Source organism: Dryobates pubescens, chromosome 14 (assembly GCF_014839835.1).
Source record: "Dryobates pubescens isolate bDryPub1 chromosome 14, bDryPub1.pri, whole genome shotgun sequence".
Classification (NCBI taxonomy): domain Eukaryota; kingdom Metazoa; phylum Chordata; class Aves; order Piciformes; family Picidae; genus Dryobates; species Dryobates pubescens.
Genome location: NC_071625.1, coordinates 14,517,662 through 14,539,820, shown reverse-complemented (window position 1 = coordinate 14,539,820; position 22,159 = coordinate 14,517,662). Strand labels below are relative to the sequence as shown.

Below are 22,159 nucleotides of genomic sequence, written 5' to 3'. Positions count from 1 at the left end.
TCCTTTTCTCCAGGTTAAACAACCCCAGTTCCTTGAGCTGCTCATCACAAGACTTGTGCTCTAGACCCTTCACCAGATTTGTTGCCCCTCTCTGGACATGCTCTAGCATCAAAATGTCCTTCTTGGAGTGAAGGGATGAATTCTGAACATGGTGTTGGATGTGTGACCTCACAAGTGATGAGTACTGGGGGACAATCACTTCCCTGATCACTTCCTTGCTAGCCACACTATTACTGATAAAAGCCAGGATGCTGTTGGCCACCTGAGCCTATACTGGCTCTTCTTCAACTGGCTATTGGCCAAAACTCCCATGTCCTTTTCCATCAGTCAGTTTCCAGCCAGTCTTACCTAAGTCTGGCTTCACTTTGGTTCCCAACCAGCCTCTGTAGCACAGAAAATATCCTTTGCAAAACTCTGCAAACTTGGGGAAGTAGTTAAAGTCTGAGAATCCAGTACAAGAGTGATTCTAATTACTAGATAGCATAGAAGACTTTAAACAACACTTAGTTCACTTTTTTAAACCTACTTGGCTTGTGCCACATGGGTTGGAAATTTCTCCTTTGCTTTGGTCTGCAGAAATTCATCTATGACATATAACCTCTCATTACAAGCAAGTGGAAATGTCTAGAAGAAAGCTTGGTCTGCTGAGGGTTTTGCAAAGGAAAAGAAAAAACAGATATGGGAGCAGTGCAAGTCCCACACAAGCAGCAGGCAAATAAAACTAAAAATGAGCAGGCAGTAGAAATAAATGCAAAAAAACCAAAAAACAAACCTAAAACATCCTCCTAATGAGCAAGATCACTGGTCAAGGTCAAAAGATGCTGGAAGGGTCTTTTATCCTGCAGGGATTTTGGTGTAATCAATTCCAAATTCTCTTTTTTTTTTCACCCTGCCATGGGGAAACTCCTCAAGTCGTTTTGAGTCAGTGTCTCTGCCTCCGGTATTTTCATGCCAGCCTGGTTATGTGGGTGATTCTCTGCTCTAGTTTTCAAGCAGAAGTTCTCACAAATTGATGGAGGAGGCTTTGGCACCTCCACAGAGGGAGCGAGAGAGAGGCAAAAAGAGAGAGAGAAGTATATGGAGGAGGAGAAAAGAAATGGGCTTTTAAAAAGCATCAAATTAGCATAGAAAACCGTGGCAGCTTTTCTCTACTTGGGCTGAGCGAGAGGCAGGGCAGTCGCCTGCTGATTTTAAAGCCACCCCATTAAACATCTTGCTGGGTGGCCACAGATGTGCTGGGTTGCCTGTTGCTTGGGGGAAGCTGTTTTTGCAGCTCCAGTGCCAACCTGAGAGCTTGAAAAAACAGAGTTCAGATTTTATCTTGGCTACAAATTTGATAGGCAAGCTTCCTACTGTTGGAGTCAATCACAGGGTGGGAAAAAAGGAAGAAGAAAAAATTGGGGCAGAAGGGGGGGGGGGGGGGATGGGGGGGGGGGGGCAGGGAGTGGGCAGGAGGCATGCATAAATAAAACAGGAGTAAAAGGCTTGCAAAGTCACTGAAGGTGCAACTTGGGTTTTTTTCTCCTGAAGATTTTTAAGCCTTAAGGTCTCACATAATCACATCTAGCTTAAATGGAATCACAGAATCAGAGAATGGTGGGAGATGGAAGGGACCTCTGGATACCGTCTAGTCCCTTTCTAAAGAAGAGTCACCCACAGCAGGTTGCCCAGGATAACACTCAGGTGGGTTTGGATTCTCTCCAGAGAAAGACTCCTCAACCTCTCTGGGTGGCCTGCTCCAGGGGTCCAGCACCCTCAAAGCAAATAAGATTTTTCCTTACATTTCAGTGGAACCTTCTAGGTTAGAGTTTGTGTCTGTTGCTCCTTGTCCTGTCACTGGGCACCACTTAAAAGAAACTGACCCCATCCTTTTGCCCCCTGCTCTTCAGCTGTTGATAAGCATTGATAAGGTCCCCTCTCTAGCTGCTCTTCTCAAGGCTAAACAGCCCCAGGGCTCTCAGCCTTTTCTCCAGGCTGAGAAATGCTCCGGCGCCTCAGCATCTTCGTACTCTCTACTGGACTCTACCCTGTTTCTGCTGAACTGGGGAGCCCAGAACTGGACCCAGTACTCCAGATGCTTTTCCATTCTCTTAGTATAGTTGAGATAAAAATCGTCACCTTTGCAATTTCAGTGTTTCTCCAGGGATAGACCTGCTAGCTCAGGGTTTGGAGAAGCAGCTGGCTTTCCTGACCTTGTCCTTATGGGCGACTTCAACCTGCCTGACATCTGCTGGGATCTCAACACAGCAGAGAGGAGGCAGTCTAGGAGGTTCTTAGACTGCATGGAGGACAGCTTCTTATCCCAGGTACTGCGTGAGCCTACCAGGGGCAAGGCTATGCTTGACCTCCTCTTCACCAACAGGGAAGGGCTGGTGGGTGATGTGGTGGTCGGAGGCTGTTTAGGGGCCAGTGACCATGAAATAATAGAATTTTCAGTATTCAGTCAAGCTAAGAGGGCCAGCAAGAAGACCTCCACTCTGGACTTCCGGAGGGCGGACTTCAGGTTGCTCAAGGAAATAATTCAGAGGGTTCCTTGGGAGAAAGCCCTTAAAAATAAAGGGGTCCAGGAGGGCTGGACCTGCTTCAAGAAAGAGCTGATGAAGGCTCAGGAGCAGGCTGTGCCAATGTGCCGGAAGAGGAGCCGCCGGGGCAGACGGCCAGCCTGGCTGTGTAATGAACTTTTAATTGAACTAAGGGAAAAAAAGAGGGTGTATAATCTGTGGAAGAAAGGTAAGGCAACCCATGGAATGTTTAAAGAGGTTGCTAGGGCATGTAGGAGGAAAATTAGGGAGGCAAAAGCATATTTGGAACTTAAACTGGCCTCTGATGTGAAGGACAACAAAAAGTCCTTCTATAAATATATTAATAGCAAGAGGAAGGGCAGGGACAACCTCCACTCCTTGGTTGACATGGAAGGAAATGTTGTAACACAGGATGAGGAAAAGGCAGAGGTACTTAACACCTTCTTTACCTCAGTTTTTACTAGCTGGAAAGAACGTCTACCAGACAGCTGGCCTGCAGAACTGGCAGAGGGAGCCAAGGAGCTGCATGGTTTCCCTGTGTTCCATGAGCAAGTGATAGGAGCTCTCCTCAGCAGCTTGGACCCCCACAAGTCCATGGGACCAGATGGGATCCATCCTAGGGTGCTGAGAGAGCTGGCAGATGAGCTGGCCAAGCCACTCTCCATTATTTTTCATCAGTCCTGGCTCACTGGAGAGATCCCACATGACTGGAAGCTGGCCAACGTGGTACCCATCCACAAGAAGGGCCGGTTGGATGAGCCAGGGAATTACAGGCCTGTCAGCCTGACCTCAGTGCCAGGAAAGATTATGGAGCAGGTCATCCTGAGTGCAATCACACAACACTTAGAGGATGGCCAAGGGATCAGGCCCAGCCAGCATGGGTTTAGGAAGGGCAGGTCCTGCCTGACCAACCTGATCTCCTTCTATGATCAGGTGACCCGCCTGGTGGATGTGGGGAGGCCTGTGGATGTAGTCTACCTGGACCTCAGCAAGGCCTTTGACACCGTTCCCCATAGCAAACTCCTGGCCAAGCTGTCAGCCCATGGCTTGGATGGGAGCACACTGAGATGGGTTAGGAACTGGCTGGAGGGCCGAGCCCAGAGAGTGGTAGTGAATGGTGCCACATCCAGCTGGCAGCCAGTCACCAGTGGTGTGCCCCAGGGATCAGTACTGGGCCCCTTGCTCTTTAACATCTTTATTGATGATCTGGACGAGGGCATCGAGTCCATCATCAGTAAATTTGCTGATGACACCAAGCTGGGCGCAGGAGTTGATCTGCTGGAGGGTAGAGAGGCTCTGCAGAGGGACCTCGACAGGCTGGGCAGATGGGCAGAGTCCAACGGCATGAGATTTAACACATCCAAGTGCCGGGTTCTGCACATTGGCCACAGCAACCCCATGCAGAGCTACAGGCTGGGGTCAGAGTGGCTGGAGAGCAGTCAGGCTGAGAGGGACCTGGGGGTGCTGGTCGATGGTAGACTGAACATGAGCCTGCAGTGTGCCCAGGCAGCTAAGAGGGCCAATGGCATCCTGGCCTGCATCAGGAACAGTGTGGCCAGCAGGAGCAGGGAGGTCATTCTGCCCCTGTACGCTGCACTGGTTAGGCCGCACCTCGAGTACTGTGTCCAGTTCTGGGCCCCTCAGTTTAGGAAGGATGTTGACTTGCTGGAACGAGTCCAGAGAAGAGCAACAAAGTTGGTGAGGGGTTTGGAACATAAGCCCTACGAGGAGAGGCTGAGGGAGCTGGGGTTGCTTAGCCTGGAGAAGAGGAGACTCAGGGGTGACCTTATTACTCTCTACAACTACCTGAAGGGAGGTTGTAGACAGACGGATGTTGGTCTCTTCTCCCAGGCAAGCAGTACCAGAACAAGAGGACACAGTCTCAGGCTGCGCCAGGGGAGATACAGGCTGGATGTTAGAAAAAAGTTCTATACAGAAAGAGTGATTGCACATTGGAATGGGCTGCCTGGGGAGGTGGTGGAGTCACCATCACTGGAGGTTTTTAGGAGAAGACTTGACGGGGTACTTGGTGCTGTGGGTTAGTTGCTTGGGCGGAGTTGGATTGGTTGATGGGTTGGACGCGATGATCTTGAAGGTCTCTTCCAACCTGGTTTATTCTATGTATTCTATGTATTCTATGTATTCCCCACTACATACAGTAACATCTCAGCTGCCTGGTATTTCTGGAGGTACCTGCACACAGCCATAGCCCCACCACATGTTCCAGTAACACAACTTGAACTAGATGATCTTCGAGGTCTCTTCCAACACAAACCACTCAATGATTCTGTGCTTCTGGGAAATTACCTGGGATTTGTTGCAGGCTGCAACTCATACAAACAGCTTTTGCTACTCAACTCATGTGTCTCATTGTTTAGCTTGTAAACTTGCATAATTGTTCCTAATCAACCCTTAGGAAAGGATCTTGGCATATTGGAAATGTAAACCTTATCATAGAATAGAATCATAGAATCAATAAAGTTGGAAGAGACTTCAAAGATCATCAAGTCCAACCTGTCACCCAAGACCTCATGACTACTAGACCATGGCACCAAGTGCCACATCCAATTCCCTCTTGAACACCTCCAGGGATGGTGACTCCACCACTTCCCTGAGCAGCCCATTCCAACAGCTAACAACTCTCTCTGGGAAGAACTTTCTCCTCAGCTCGAGCCTAAACTTTCCCTGGTGCAGCTTGAGACTGTGTCCTCTTGTTCTGGTGAATATGGAAGGCTTCACAAATTTGTGTATCATCCTTGTGTGGGGACCACTGTCTCTCTGTTAGTTATATCAAACTTAAAGCAGTCCAGGATTTGAACTTCTAAAACCACACTTTCAGATCTCTCAGTCCTGACCAACCTTAACCATCAAGTCTGCAACAAGACAGAGGGAAAGCATTTGCTCCTAGCTCAGGCCTGAGCTATAGAATCATATAATTAGAATTGTTTCAGTTGGAGAAGATCTTTAAGATCAGTGAGCCTTTAGTAAATTCATGGATGGCATGTAGTCACTCACTAGAAGAAATATGTTCTTTTCTCAGTTGTGGCTGGTTAAGAGGAGGCAATATAGATTTATTTTTTTCCCCTACCAACCCTGTAAATATTCCTGCATTGGTGTGCAACAGGCAGAACATAGTATGGCAAGGCTGCTAGAGCCTGGACTTCCTAGGACCTTCCTATAGAGATCTTTCCAGATAAGCGGGGCCTGGGATTAAGAGATAATACCTCTAGAAACATGATTTACTAGCTTGTGCTGATGAGGAATCCAAAAAACCACATGTGGGAATCAGGTGCCAACATCCCCGGTGTGACCTGTGTGAGCTTCAGCTATGGTGGTATGGAAGTGAGCCATGACTTCCCCAGGTGGGTCATACATGTTCTCTTGGAGGACACTGAACATATGCAAAGTCAAAATATGAAAGAGGAGCGACAGGAGAAGGAGGTAAAACACCACAAACATCTTAACACCTGCAAATATGCCTACGACCGTCTGCAGTGTTGATCCTCCAGCAGTGCCAAGAGATTTGTCCCATTCCATGGCTGGCAGCTGTCTAAATAAATATCTAAAAGATGGTCTCACAGTGTAATCAAGTCAATCTCCCAAATGTGGGAGATTTCCTAAGGAATATGATTCATCAACCTAAATGAAGACCATGTTGGTAAGGATGCTGACACACCTCTTTGAACCCTCCTTGTCCTCCAATACTACATACTCCCAGGTCAGGTTTAGACCAGAAAGTCCCTCACCAAATGCAGCTGTGGCATTTCATGGGATCACACGCACGCTCCTTTCACCTCTCTCAAGGAGAACTTGCTTTTCCCTCCAGGTGAACATTTCTCTTGCCATCTTCCAGGTTGGCTCTGTCTCACAGGTGGGTGGACTCGGCATGGAGCTGTGTGGCCAGCCAAGCTGAGAGGGTGGGAGACACAGACAACCAGCAAGGAAGAACTTGGAGATGTGTGACTAGTCATTCCTATTTGCTGCTAAAGGCTTGCTGCTCTGGGGGTCATGGCTTCCCTCCTGTGTCCACCTTCCCCATGTCATCCACCTTCCCCAAGTGATTTTATTGTTGGGGAGGACAGGAGAAGACAAGTTGGGAATATGTGGATGACATTTTAATATAGAGTTGAAGGAAAATCTAAAAATTAGATTACTAAACAGGAGGTCAAAGTGAGACTAACTGGGAATAAGTGGAAAAGGCACTTTATATTGATTGCTCCAGATGCTCTGTGCATCCTTGGCATAGACTTCTTCAGGAAAGGTTGTTCCAGTAATGGCTTTAAACTGAGAGAGGGTAGATTTAGACTAGATACTTGGAAGAAATTCTTCACTGTAACACTGGTGAGACACCAGAACAGGTTGCCCAGAGAAACTGGAATGTTTTCACGTTCAGGTTGGATAAGGTTTTGAGCAACCTGGTCTAATGGAAGTTGTCCCTGCCCATGACAAGGTGTTGGAACTGGATGGTCTTTAAAGTATTTTACCACCCCAACTATCCTATGATTCAATGCTTTCCAGTCTCATCCTCTTTTTCACACTGTTTTCACATTCTTCACGTGATCTTTCAATGTTCTGAAACAAGTTGTCCTCTGCTTTCTTATCATTCCCCCCACCCCGTTTCCGATCAAGTCTGAGGTAAATTCACCTCAAAATCATAGAATCTCCGAAGGAACAATCTCCTGAGCACAGCTTTTGACGTTGATGCCATCATTTTGAAGGCTGTGTTTTCCTGGAGAGCATGACTGTTCCTAGCTCTTGCAAATAGAAGGAATTAGAGAAAAAGGACTTGAGAGGTGTATGAGTAATACAACATCATCCTTGGGAACACGTGCTGGGCTAACACACAAAAACAAGCTGAGAACAGACAGTACCTTCATCTGCAGCTTAACTCTCACCACACTTGTGGAAGGGAAGGCAGAAGTCACAGCTACACCTAGAGAAACTGAGGCACAGCATTGTAGTTTACAGAGATTCTTCAGTTGGTTGGATGGAGAGTTCAGGCTTTGTTGTGGGTTGCAGCTGACGGAATTCTGGAATAAAACTTGATTTAAATGCATAATAGAAAGACAAGATCTTCAATTCCATCAATTACCCGCTAGAAAAATCATGGAATTCTAGAATCATAAAATTGTAGAATGGTTTGGGATGGAAAGAGACCTTTGAAGGTCATCTAGTCCAAGCCCCCACTGAAGTGAGCAGAGACATCTTCAACTAGATCAGGTTGCTCAGAGTCCCATCCAATCAGACCTGGAAAGGTTCCAGGGATGGGGCTTCTGTCACCTCTCTGGGCAACCTCTGCCAGTGTTTCATCACCCTCATTGTGAAAAAATGCTTCCTTGGATCTAGTTTAAATCTCCTTCTTTTAGTTTAAAACCACCACCCCCTTGTCCTGTTGCAACAGGCCCCAGAAGAACAAGGTTTTCCAGTACACTTGGACCTGTCCATGATGTTTTCAACTTGGCTTTTTCTCATCTCACTCCTCATTAACAGCCTCTTCCCTTTCTTTTAGCCAGATATGATCTAGTACTGACTCCAGCTCTTCTGTGGACCTCCCCTTGAGTCTACTCCAGGGCCACCTGACCAAGACTGGACACCAAGATCACCCTGCTACCCGCAGATATTGCCGCAGCAAAGTGATCTCCACTTGCAGAGAGCTGGCATACATTCCACCCGCTGACTTCTCCACCTCCAAAGAAAGCTGCAGCTCTGTGAGGGGAACAAGCATACCATAGAAGGGAAGAGATCTCTGCCAAGTGCTTCAGAAATGGGACACAGATGGTGTCTTAAATGAGAACGGAAGTTTATTTGGGGGCTCTGTGCATGACGTAGCAACGGATGACAGACACCAGGACTTCAGAGCGGGTGATGAGATAATTTTGAAGCAGTCTCTGTCCACAGAGCTTTTAGCTTCTCTGGGGAAAATAAAAATAATAGAAAGAAATGAACTCAATAGATGGTTCTCTAAGGATAGGAACCCATAAACCTATTTTCATTTATCTGTAGGTCTGGTTCTTCCGATACTTGAATCTTAATCACAGCTGTTTGTTAGGTGGTGGGGCAGCTTGGATGGTTGGTTGGCCAGGTGGCCACTGCTAATGGAAATATCTAAGAGTAATATAAACCTTGTTTTCCCCTACTTTGGACACAAACTTCTGTCTTTGTCCTTCACACACAAAATGATTGGAAGGGATCTCTAGAGGTCATCTGGTCCAACGTCTTGCTCTAGCAGGACCACCTAGAAAGGGTTGACCAGCTTTTGAAAACTTCAAAGAATGGAGATTCCACAATCTGTAAGGGCAAGCAGTCCTAGGTACATCATATGAGAGATGTTTCAGTTCCTTCGTCAGCTTCATATAATCATAGAATGGTCCAGGCTGGAAGAGGCCTCCAAAGGTCATCTAGTCTGACCTCCCTGAAGTCAGCAGGGACATCCCCAACTAGAGCAGGCTGACCAGGACCTTACCTTGAATATCTCCAGGGAAGGGGCCTCAACCACCTCCCTAGACAACCTGTTCCAGTGTTCTACCACCCTCGTGGTGAAGGACTTCTTCCTGATAGTCAATCTAAATCTGCCCTTCTCTAGTTTGAAGTCATTGCCCCTTGTCCTGTCTAGTTTGAAGTCATTGCCCCTTGTCCTGTCACCACAGACCCTTGCAAACAGTCTCTCCCCATCCTTCCTGTAGGCCCCCTTCAGGTACTAGAAGGCTGCTATCAGGTCTCCCTGGAACCTCCTCCTCTCCAGGCTGAATATGCCCAGCTCCCTCAGCTTGTCCTCGTAGCAGAGGTGCTCCAATCCCCTGATAATCCTTGTGGCCCTCCTCTGGACCCTCTCCATCAAGTCCACGTCCTTCCTCCAGAACTGCACACGGTACTTCCTGGCCCTTTGCTGGACTCCCTTCAGTAATTCCATGTATTCTATTGTACTCAGTCTCTCTTGTACTGAAGAGCCCAGCAGTGGGCAAAAAAACCCATTCACAACAACACTGCTGAAGCCCGGGATTGAACCAGGGACCTTTAGATCTTCAGTCTAACGCTCTCCCATCTGAGCTACTTCAGCCCTGCTGTGATGCCAATTATCTCAAACCTGTTGGAAAATAATTAGCTGATGTTAGCTCACCACATTCCCAGATTCTCTTTCCTTTTAGTGCTGTTTGGATAACAGTTGTGCTCATTATTATGGTTCTCTTCCACAGGATTGGACTCATCTGGTGTGCCACAGCCATTCCCTGGTCCAGAGCACATGCTGCTCATTGAAGAATAGAGATCAGAACTAGATGGACCACAGAGGAATGATCTACAGTCATAGAATCATAAAATCCTACAATGACTTTGGTTGGAAAAGACCTTTAAGCTCTTCAAGTCCAATTATTAACTATCATGTCCCTCAGCACCACATCTCTGCCTCTTTTAAACACCTCTAGGGGTGGGGATTCAACCACTTCCTCAGGGACCCTATTCCAGTGTTTAAGAACCCTTTCAGTGAAGAGGTTTCGTCTAATACGCAACCTAAACCTCCCCTGGTGCATCTTCAGGACATTTCCTCTCATCCTAACACTTCTTACCAGGTTGGTAGTTGTGTATCCACAATGGTCTGATATATCCACAATACCAAAATCTCGTCTCTGTAGGGAAAGGTTTGGCCATGCTAGTAAGAAATAGGAGAGTGGGGCTCCTTGCAATACCTGAAGACTGAGGTCCATATCATAAGCCACAGATAAAATCTGGAGTTATACAATAACCTTGATGTGATGACCAGCCAAGAGCATTTGCATAGAATAGGCATTTCTAAGATCTGTTCTCAGAAGGATCTGGAGCCTTGGAGCCTGACTAATCCTTTCACATCAATCTGTCTCTCTCCAGCTAGGGAATAGGAGTTAGGTGTATGCATGGGAGATTTTACCCCAGCCCACCCACTTATGCTCCAAATGGAGGACTTTCAGTCTCATATTCACATCACCCCAAAATACATATGTGAAATGCACTTTGCCATGTCTGCTGAAAATGCTGGTAGTGAAAGGTGTAAAAAAATCCCCATTTAATCTGGGTTTGAATGTTCAACTTGACAGCACCAGATGTTTCCTCATGGAGACTTATTAGGTAAGAGCTTCTGATTCCTAGGGCTCCCAAACTAGGCTATGGAACCTCTTGCAATATCCAGACATCAAGATTGTACCCTAAATCTTTGCAAAACCACATCCAAAACTGAATCCCCATCCTGATCCTACTCACGACCACTGACAAACTGATCACATGGCTGAGGGGCTCAGAATTTCTCTACTAATGAGCTGGGGACATTTTTGGACAGCTGAGTGTCGCTATAGAGTTCTTCTTGTTCATCTACTCTTATAAATTGTCTCCTATATGTGACCTAGAAACATGTCAGATCCAGGCCTTGACATCATTAGAGTGCTGAGGACAGGAACACTGAACAAATCCAGGGCATCATTAGAGACCATGGCCACCAGACAACCTGACCCAGAAACTAATTCCTCTGTTACATTTTCTGTCTGCTAGAGATGCTGACATGAGAGGAACCTAGAATATTGCTCAGAGATTTGAAGCCACAGAATTAGGTCTCAAGTGGAAATGACTCTCTCACTCACCTCCCCCTTGACCTCCAGATCTATAAGAAGAAGGTATTTGGGTCATCTGGGGGGTTGCCCCAGTAAGGCTTTCCAATTGCCCATGAAAAACAACAGGGGTGAAGTCTTGTAATCTGCCCCCCACCAAAATCATCTACAAACCAAAGCTGTATGTTCAGAGCAGGTCTGGTTGTTATTATCTCCAGGAGATGCTTACAGGAGCAGTTTCTTGAGCTCAGTGACTAAGGATCCTACAAACACAGCTTGGATCAGCCTGCGGGAACAGAAAACTCTTTTGGATATATTTGGCCTCATTTGTAAGCTGAAGGAACTGATTGTTTAGCCAGATACTTTATTACATGGTTATTGTGGGGTCCATCATAAGTTTTCCCTTGTATGCAAAGTTGTGCTTTGAAGGCTTACTAATGTCTGGAGTGAGGACCTGCTCCACATTTATTTCTGTTTGAAACATCAGCATCTCTGACACTCTTTTGCTCTTCCCTGAAGAGCTGTAAGCTGTTTAGCATTTCCAGCACTGATGATGATTAACAAACTTCTGGTAGACCACATGGGGACATCAGTATGGGGTAACAAAGACTGCAAGAGCAGACCTGCTGAGCCTGGCAGGACTTTTTTTTCTGCAAACCCCAACAGTTTGGAAAAGATTCCTGGAGTGAAATTCATCTCACCTGACTTCTTAAAAGGCTGATAAAGCAAATCTCTGCACCTGACCTGATCACTGTACAGAACTTGTAGAAATGGGAACACTGGTGCCGAGTTCCCAAACTGAATCTCCCTTCAACACCAAACCAAACCCCTTCAATGTCATCTCTGGAGGGCTCTGTATGTCACCTTGGAGACTATCAGCGTATGAATCCAGAAAACTGAGCATCCTCTACTCCCTGTAGCCACTCCATAAATGACATTACCCAGTGACAATCACAAAAGGTATCACCACTACTGGCTTCAGCTGAAATTCCTTTCAGGGATTTGTAGCTAACCAGAAATTCTCCCCTCAGCCGCCTTTTCTCCAGGCTGTAAACTCCCTGTTGCCTCAGCTGCTCCTCACATGACTTCTGCTCGAGACCCTTTGCCAGTTTCGTTCCTCTTCTTCAGACACAATCCAACACCTCAGTGTCCCTCTGGTAGTGAGGTGTCACCACATGAGTTTGTTGGTTTGCTGTCCATCAGCTGCTAGAAAGCCATAGTCTGCAGGAGCTATCCTGAAGTACGCTACATGGAGCTATCCTGTAGCATGCTACAGGGCTCAGGGACCACAGATCATGTCACCAGGTTTTGCACACTTTTAGTGAAGCTATATCACTCTTTTCCACAGAGGAGCCAATTTGTGGACTCACTCCATGAAGCTTTCTAGAATCTGTGTTTTGCCCATTGCAGTGGGATCATATGAAAACTTCCTCCCAATTTAATGAGAACTAACACCTCAAGTCACTTCTTCTGAGTCCTCACAAATCCCATTCACCTTTATTCCTCCTTGCCCTGTCTCTAGACACCCTTCCTGAGCTTTAGGGGTGGGGGATCTATGCACTTGGATTCAGGTCTATCTGATAGGAAGGAGGCAGAGCAGAGGAAAGCCTTCTCAAGGTCAGTGGTGCCACCTAATGGGAAAATTCCCAGGGAATCAATTTCTCGGAAGTTCAGTCCTTAATTGGAGTGTTGCTAGGTGATGTAGGGATGGAAATCAGTAGCTCTGAGGTAAGCCTCTCTTTTCTGCTGCTTTACGACCATCCCTCCGTCAATCTAATCCCTTTTCCCCAATGTCTGAGTAACATGCATGAGACCTCCCCAGAAAATCCATTCTGTTTCCTGCTTAATTCCACTCTCAGCAATCCCTGAAGCTACTGAAGCATATTTTTTTTTAAATCTTTGTGATGCTCAGAGTCTGTCTGGAGAGGAAACTCTCCCAGATTTTATTATTTTTATTAGTAGTATTATTAGTATTATTATTATTAAGAGCCAAGCGCAAAACAAGAGAGAATGAGGGGCTGCCAAGTTGGGACCAGGATTCTCCAGGTTTTCTCTGGGTTTTCTTCTTAGTTACACATTTTGCAAATGAGAGGTGAGACAGACTCTCTGCATTGCACCCTCCACGCACTACTGCAGCTCAGCAGCATCTAGAGTCAGATGATGGCTCTGCAGAAGACGCAATAATGTCTCAAAAGCAACTTTTGGGTTCCGACATGGCAACCCCCCTGAAGCCACTTCACATCATACATAATCACAAGAGTGGGCAGGAATGAGCTGTGCAGCCTGGCCTGGTCTCAAGGGATTCTTTTATTCCCTGGCTCTGTTGTCTTCCCAGCACCTACACCTATTTCCACATGACAATCTTGCTCACCATGGCACCCCTGCTGCCTTCAGCTTGTAAGAGTGTGTCACCCTGGTTAGAGCAGGGTCTTGGTCTATCTCAGGTCTCATCTGTGTTCTACCAGAGATGAATCAGAGGTTTCAAGCTGTCTCTGACAAACTTTCTTGATTTCAGTCTCTTTGAGGTTGAACTGGTATTTCCGAGTCTTTTTTACCTTTTCTTCCAGGGATGGAGATGTTGCAGCTATCCAAAAACACCAAAGAAAATTACAGTATGGTCTGGGTCTTTTTAGTCTGAAAAGCAGAAGACTGAGAGGAGATCTTATTAATGTTTTTAAACATCTCAAGGGTAGGGGTCAAGAAGAAGAGGACAGTTTATTTTCAATGGTGTCCTGTGATAGGATGAGAAGCAATCAATACAAACTGGAACACACAAAGTTCCACCTCAACATGAGGAAGAATGTTTTTACTGCAAGGGTGATGGAGCCCTGGAACAGGCTGCCCAGAGAGATTGTGGAGTCTCCTTCCCTGGAGACTTTCAAGAGCTGTCTGGATGCATTCCTGTGTGACCTGCCCAAAGTGACCCTGCTTTGGCAGGGGTGTTGGACTCAATGATCTCCAGAGGTCCCTTCCAACCCCTACAATTTTGCATTGAAGCACTTTTTCTGCTGTTCTTTGGGACAGGGCACAAGTGCAGGTATGGGGGGCACCTGGTCCTACTTTCAGTGCCTCATTATGGGCAAGATGTCATCTCACAAACTCCCTGTGCAATTTCATGGCTGAAGAAGGGATTGACATTGAGGGCAAAGGGGAGAAACCTGCAATTAAGCAGGGTCAAATCATTAATTCTAGCAAGGAGCTAAGTGCTGTTGGTAGTGATGACTCTGCAGCTGTGGTTGATGCTCCTCAGAGCCTTGAAGGCTCCCTGGAAAAGATATCTGAGCATCAATAGTTGTCCTTAGAGCTCAGGTATTTCCAGTTATCTTTCTTTTCATATTCCCTGCCTTAGAATCATAGAATCATTTTGGTTGGATATGATCATCAAGTCCAAACACTACCTACTTCCACCAAGTCAGGTGCTAAATCCTGTCCTTCAGTACCATATCTATTAATCTTTTAAACACCTTCAGGGTGTTTTAACATCTTGAACCTGAGCATCCAGAAAGGAGTTCACCTATGGGAGCTTTAGGGTTGAGAAGTCTGTGAGTCCATGGCATGATGCTCAGGGGGCTCAGAACCCCAAGTAGTTGGGCAAAAAGGGGCAGAGCCATGGAAGAGTGATCATAAGGTGTGAGAGTCATGGGAAGATAAATCCAGTTCTCACTTAACTTGCTAGACAACTATTTTAATGCTTCGCTGTGGAAGCCTCTAGGAGGCTGCAGACCCCTAAAACCAGTATTACCTGAAGCATGTGGATGTCAGGCATGGGAGCGAGGGTAGAGAATGGGTATCTGGGAAGGACTTAAGAGGAAGAGTTCAAGGCTCTCAGTTTTCACGAGTGGCATTCAGTCAGGGTTAGCTTGATAAATACTTCCCTCTGCCTCCTTCCTCTAGCCTGGGAGCTATGTGGTGCTGGGAAGGTTAACTGGGCACCTTCTGTCTACATCCTATCCACAGACCTTAGTGTACCTGGGAGGAGAGGATGGATGTATGGTGCAGTGGATAGGATCCCACGAGTCAAGACAGGCATATCCTGGATCACTTAGCTTTTTTCAGATGTTGGGATCATCAGCTGGAGTTTGAAGCAGTTTAACCCTGCCACCCACCACAACAAGAATCATCTCTAAATTTAAATTCCTGCAAGCACCTCTGCTAGATGAAAGGAGAAGTCTGTGGCCAGGCCAGTACAATTTTTACATTAGTGCCCCAGATCCTGTACCCCTACACCTGGGCTAGTGTTTCAGGCAGGAGGATAGTGGTGGGTGTCACCAGCTTCTGCTGCTGTCACATTTAGTCACTTACAGCAGGGCAATTGCAGAGTCTTACCTCTCTGCATCCCTCAACCTGAAGCTCTTCATCCCCATCCCTGGGGAGTTCAGCTGTTATTCCCATCCCTGGGAATATCCTGCTAATATTCTACTGGCTTTCTTGGGCTTGCATGTTTTAAAGTTCTTTGGCTCACAGCCTGGCCCTGATATCACTCTTTCCATCCTGCTCCCATGCAGAGACCATGCAACTCAACAAGTGCTTATTATCTCGGAGCTGCATTGCTCAGCTCCTCTACCCTCCCTGTACTGAAGCTGCATGTAGAGAAGGGGCTGTTTCAAAGTCAAAGCTTCAGTGCAACAGCTCTCACATCCTTGCTGGATGTAGACTTTTAGGAGAGCTTTGGTTCATGGTTTAGTGGCCGTTGTGGTGTTGGGTTGATGGTTAGACTGAATATTCTTAGAGGTCTTCTCCAACTGGAACAATTCTATGAGGGGAAACCATGAGGGGAGTGACTGACCATTCAACCAAGCAAGAGAGAACAAACATCAGGAGAACCCAGGCTAGGAGCAGCCTCTTTCTAAATGACAGATCCCCAGGGGTTTCTCTGGTGGAACACCAGCTGGGACACTGGCATAGAAAACAGACTAGGGAACTTTTCAATTCTCTAGTCTATTATGTCATATGCTGCACCACAATATGCAATTGTTTAACTAGGCTTAAATCACTCTAAACTACATCAATTGCCTCAAATAATCCCCTTTCTCTCCAAATGCTGACACTTTTTTATTCCAAAACACAGCAATCTTGCTATCTTCCATATAATTGTGTAACATATGTGACTCCTGGCTGCCTCTTCAGTAAATAGACGAGTTCTGTTCCACAGCATGTACCAAGTTGCACATAATTTTCTCTGTTTTAAATAGAAAGGCAGTTGGAAATGATTGGAGGGTAAATCTATGCTTAAATGTAAAGGGTTTAGGACCAAAAAACCCCTAAACCCCACAAAGGAACAATTCCCAAGTCTAAATGGTTATTGTTGAACAACTCAACTCCTAATCACAATCCCTCAAATTAGAAAGAACAAAGTGTGTGTTGTTTGGTTATGCTACTGCTTGGTGAAACAACTCCAGCTTCATCACTAGCCCTTGTGCAGGGGCTGTTTCAGAGAACTCATGGAGAGGACCTTCACCCAAAGCTGACTGCACAGTGAAGGTGGATCTGGGAAGTTAGGCTATGGGTACTATTTCTTGCTGTACTTGGCCCTCCTCAGCCCAGAAGGAAAGTCAGGGCCACCACAAATCTGGCTTAAATTTATGGCCAATGTAGTCTTATAAAACTTTGCTGCTTGAGACATCTGTGAAGTAAATTGTCTCTCGATTCTATGCTTCCATGATTCTATTACATCTGACAGAGGGAAGATAGAATTTCAAGTCTCCAGTCTGTCTGAGAAGACCAGAACTTCTAAAACCAAGATACATGCTCTGCTAGCCAGGCTGTAGGCATCCTGGAAAACTTCAGTTTGGCCAAATGAACCTGGCTCACCACTATTAAACACTCATTCATTGCATCATCTTTAAACTCCAGCTCCCTGTGTAGAGCTTTATCTTGATGCCAGAGATGGGCAAGCATTAGATTTAGGGCCAAATCTATTTCATGAGCCTTCCAAGTGTAGCTCCTATTGTTTAGCCCTTACTTCATGGACAGCTATGGGCTTATGTGATGACTTCCCAGCAGTTCAAATCCACATCATTATTTAGACCACAGCTTCAAAACGAAGGATCCCAGTTCAGTGCATGACTTCCCCTACCCTTGTCTAGGTGATTCCACCAAGTGGTTTCTGATGACTGAGTTAGCTTTTGGGGCAAGATTTTGAGCCTTGACAGCTGTGAGTGGTACTGGCCTTGGGCTGCTGTGTGTCAGAAACTTTCCCTTCCAATTGTGTGTAATAAGAGGCTGGAGGGCATTCCCAGAGAACATGGAGAGGATCAAGCCCTACAGACAACATAAACCTGGCAGAGCAAAGACTTTTAATGAATCCATCTCCCCATAGTCATTTGAATGTGTGGAACATGGGGAAAATTGACCTTCTCTTTGCTAGGATACTAGAAGGGCATTGATTTACAGCTAGGGAGATGCACAAACAGTAAACAAGATAATGACACTAATAACCTAGCCCCAAGCCATGCAATTGATTCACCATGGCTAATGCATCCAATGTGAAATGGACCTGAGTGACAACCCAATTTGATGGGAAGATTGGCTGATTTGAGGGGGAGCAGCACTGACCCAAAGTGACTTCTAGTAGTTTATCTGGTTCACATGTGGCCAGAGACACATGGGTCCAGGATCAAACATTCATCCAAGATCTAGACACAAAGAAGCTTTTTAGTTTCCCCTGGGGCTCTGGGAAGTCTATGATCTTGAGTCTTTTTTGGAGATGCTGCATATCTGAGCAACCAGAGGTTTGCAGGAGAGTGGTCAGAACTCTTGACATATGAACTTTTCCCTGTACAGAAACTGCTTCAGGATCAGTGTTCAACCCTTTCTCAAGTTCCCCTGGTATTACTTCTTAGTGCCAACAAACCCTCTGGACAGGCTGGATGCCTCTTGTAAAACAAGAATATCCTGTGTAGAGCTCTAAAGGAAGTTTTTCCTTCCTTCTCTCCCATTCTCCATTTTCCAGTTTCTTCTGTAGACACCAAACTTTCAGTCTTATAGAATCATAGAATCCTTTCAGTTGAAAAAAGATCTCTAAGCCCATCAGGTCCAGCTGTCAACCCTACAGCACGATGTCCCAAAGTGCCATGTTTACACGTTTTTTGAATCCCTGCAGGGATGATGACACCACCACCTCCCTGGGCAGCCTGTGCCAAGGCCTGATCACTCTTTCACTAAAGAAATTTTTCCTAGCATCTACCCTAAACAGCCTGGTGTAAATTGAGTCCATTTCCTCTTGTCCTATTGCTTGGGAGAAAAGACCAGCCCTGACCTGGTTCCAACCTCCTTTCAGGGAGTTGTGGAGAGCCAGACAGACTCCCCTCAGCCTTCTTTTCTGTAGGCTAAACAACACCATTTCCCTCAGCTGCTCATCCCATGACCTGTCCTCCAGACCCTTCACCAGCTTCAGTGCCCTTCTCTGGACACACTCCAGCACTTCAATGTCCTTCTTGGAGTGAGGCGCCCAAAACGGAACCCAGTATTTGAGGTGTGGCCTCACCCATGTCCAGTACAGGGTCAGGATCCCTGCCCTGCTCCTGTTGGTCACACTATTGCTGATCCAGTCCAGGATGCTGTTGGCCACCTGAGTATATTGTCTTCAGAAAAAGAATAAAATCCAGAAGCTTTCCAACCACACAATGACTGCACTCTGGCTTCAGAACATTGTGCCCCAGGTGGGAAAAGACAGCGAGAAAAACCTGTAAACAGAAAATAGCAGAGCAGCTCCCACTCACTGAAGCTGCAGCCTCTCCTTCTGAAGGAGGCACACAGATGAGTCACAGCAAAAAGCATCTCACTCCCCACAGTGCAGGGGTTCTGCCTTGCCCACCTGCCTTCCCCCGCCGACAAGGTGGGTAGTGCAGTCCCCCAGGCACTGCCTGTGAGTCAGGAGACCCTGAGGAGTTAGAAATGTCTCCAAAGAGTGAGGTAAAACCACCTGTCATCTTGTGTGTATCTGATAGAGAATCACAGAATCAGAGAATGTTTTGGTTTGGAAGGGACCTTTAAAAGTCATCTAGTTCAGCCCTCCCTGCGGGGACATCTGCAACTAAAGGAGGTTGCTCAGAGCACTGAACAATCTGGCCTTCAATGTTTCCAGGGATGGGGAGTCAGTCACTTCTCTGGGTAACTTGGGCCAGTGTCTCATCACCCTCACTGCAGAAAATGTTTTCCTTCTCCTAGTCTGAATCTCCCTCTTTTAGATTCAAAGCATCACCTCTTGTCCTATCACAGTAGCTCTGATAAACATTCTGTCCCCCTCTTTCTTATTGGCCTCTCTAGGTGCTAAAAGGCCACAGAAGGTCTCCCTGGATGCTTCTCTTCTCCAGGCTGAACAAGCCCAACTCTCTCAGCCTGGGCTCACAGCAGAGGGCTTCCAGCCCTCCCATCATTACTGTGGGCTCCTCTGGCTTCACTCCAACAACTCCGTGTCTCTCATTTGCTGAGGACTCTAGAGCTGGCCCAGCTGAGTAGGTGGGGTCTCGGGAGAATGGAGCAGATGGGCAGAATCCCCTCCCTCCATCTGCTGCCCACACTGCTGGGGATCAGCTCAGGACATGTCTGGCTCTGGGCTGGCAGCACATGGTGCCAGCTCACATCCAGTTTTCCATCCACGTGCACCAACAAGTCCTTCTGTACCGGGCTGGGGATATGATTCTTCCCTCTGCCCTTCTAGCCATCAGAAGGGCCTTATTTGGTATTTTATCCCAGCAGCACCCTGGCTTGAAGGGGTGAAACATGGAGGAGAAGCTTCCATCAGAGTCTTTGTACCTATGGGAAGTCTGAGATCTTGAATGCTTTTGAGGATGCTGAATATCTGAGCCACCTAAGATTTACAGAGAGGTCAGACCTTCTGGCACATGGACACATTTTCCCTATACAAGAGTTCTTTCAGTATCAGTGCTCAAACCAAGAGTAGTGTGAGGGGAAGATTTCAGGGATTAGCTGCAGATCAATATTGCTGACAACTAGTAAGCAAACAGATATAACTAAAGCTGTGAATAATCTTTGTCCTTCTCTCTCTACAACTGCTTGAAAGAAGGAGTCTCTTTCCTAATTAACTAGTGATAGGATGAAAGGAAATGGCTTCAAGTAGTACTATGGAAGGTTTAGATTGGATATTAGGAAAAAATTCTTTCCAGAAAGAGTGGTCAGACACTGGAACAGGCTGCCCAGGGAGGTGGTGCAGGCACAATCTCTGGAGGTGTTCAAAAACCATATAAGCATGGCAGTTCAGGACATGGGTTAAGGGCCATTGTGGCACTGGGTTGATGGTTGGGCTTGATGATCTCTAAAGGTCTTTTCCAACCTTAATGATTCTATGGCTGCTCCCTGCTCATTTTTTGCCTCCTTTAATACTGTTGGTATTTCCATATCTCATGGGAATGCAGAGCCTCATTCTTTGAACTGAACTCCACTTGACAGGCTTGAACTGGGGATTCCCACATCTGAAAACAAGGCTATGAATCAAAGGGCTTCTCTACTATTTAATATATATGAATCTGAAGGAACAAAAATAAGTTTAGCTTTCTGCCTCAAACTGCAAATTATTTCAGGCCCAGAACTTATGTTTCTGTTAGCAAGGTATTTTGCCCCAGACTTAAGAGTGAACTTTGGTTATAAGCCAAATAAAGGTCCTTCTGATGGCTGAGAGGATGGAGGGAAGAAGGACCACCTCCCAGAATTCACACTATTGGAGCTACTGATCATCCAGGAACAGCCAGAGGGGACAGAAAATTAAAGAAGGAAGATTAAAGAAGAAAGATGTTGTTAAAAAGTGTTGAAAACAAACAAACCCTATTGAGTGTTCTTCTTTCTGCTCCTCTTCCCAGGAATTATTTCTGTGTTTTATTGAGTCATAAAATCATTAAGGTTGTTTAAGACCTCTAAGATCATTGAGTTCAACCTTTACACTCTATTCTCACAGTCTTAAGGAACAGACCCCAGCTAACTGCAGAATTTTGCCTGTTTGGTTTTAGCCAGCCTTTTATTTTTAGCATCTCTTCAGGATGTGGAAAGCCTTTAATTTTCCCACCATCCTGATGTAAGCAAGAGTGAGTGGCAGCAGGTAATGGCCACATCCATTAGGACACCAAGAGACAGAACACTTCTCAGATCACGTGGAGAACAGCTGACATCTCCCTTGGACAGCGAAGCCTAAGAGTTGGACAGTGAAGCCTAAGAGTTGTTAAGTGTTCTGGTTTGAGATAGAACTGATTCTTTTCAGAGATGTCACTTTTCAGCTCAGTCTCTGCTCAGTGAGGGCACTTTCTGAAGTTCAGGGTAGGTTTGCACAGCCAGTGGCTGCTTCTAGCAGTGGGAACACTGACTGGGGGAGTTCCTGCCAAGGGCTGGGCTGAAGAAAGGAGCTGGCTTAGACTTGCTCCAGGGCAGACCAAGGGCACTGCCAGATCTTGTGCACCACAATGGGGTGCAGTAAGTCAGAAGTGGCACCTATGGGGAGGAGAGGACAGGATAGGGGACCCTCAACTGAACAACAAGGGATTCCATGCCATGGATGTCATCTTCAGGATAAAGCTGAGGCATCACCAGGGCAAATCCTCTTCTTCAATAGCTGGTGACTGAGAAGGATTCTGTCCATTCTGTCTCAGATCCCAATCCATGTGTTCCTGAATCTAGTTCCAGAATCCATCTCCTGAATCTGGTTCCTATCTGCTGTTGAGTTCAGTCTGGGACTTTCCCAGCCCACAGCATCAGGGGTAATGGTGACAAATCACAATCAGGGGTTGAGTTAGATATTTGGTTTGTATCTATTTGTATCTGTTTAATTTTATTGCTATTAATTTCATTAACACTAATTTAGTTTCTTTCCCAGCCCGTCAGTCTCTCTCCCTCATTCCTTTTCTCTTCCCTTTGGGAATGGAGACAAGTTCATAGAGAATATCTGTCCCTCATTTGGTGTCTGGCCAATCCCTCACCCTTGACACCCACAAACCCTGAACGATGCCATTTTGGACTTCACCAGAGTGTTGTTCCTGTAGCTCTGGGTCGGACCCATCATCCCTTGGGAGGGAGTTGCCGTGTACTCTGCAGAGCATTCACCATTCCCTCCGGGTGGTG

The 22,159-nt window shown here is 46.4% G+C and overlaps 1 non-coding gene across 1 annotated transcript; it reads right to left on the bottom strand.

Annotated features, from left to right (window-relative positions):
* Positions 1 to 9,506: 9,506 nt before the first annotated feature.
* TRNAF-GAA (transfer RNA phenylalanine (anticodon GAA)) lies at positions 9,507 to 9,579 on the bottom strand. Its single transcript has one exon. It is a non-coding gene; the product is annotated as a tRNA-Phe (tRNA).
* Between the last annotated feature and the right edge of the window lie 12,580 nt (positions 9,580 to 22,159).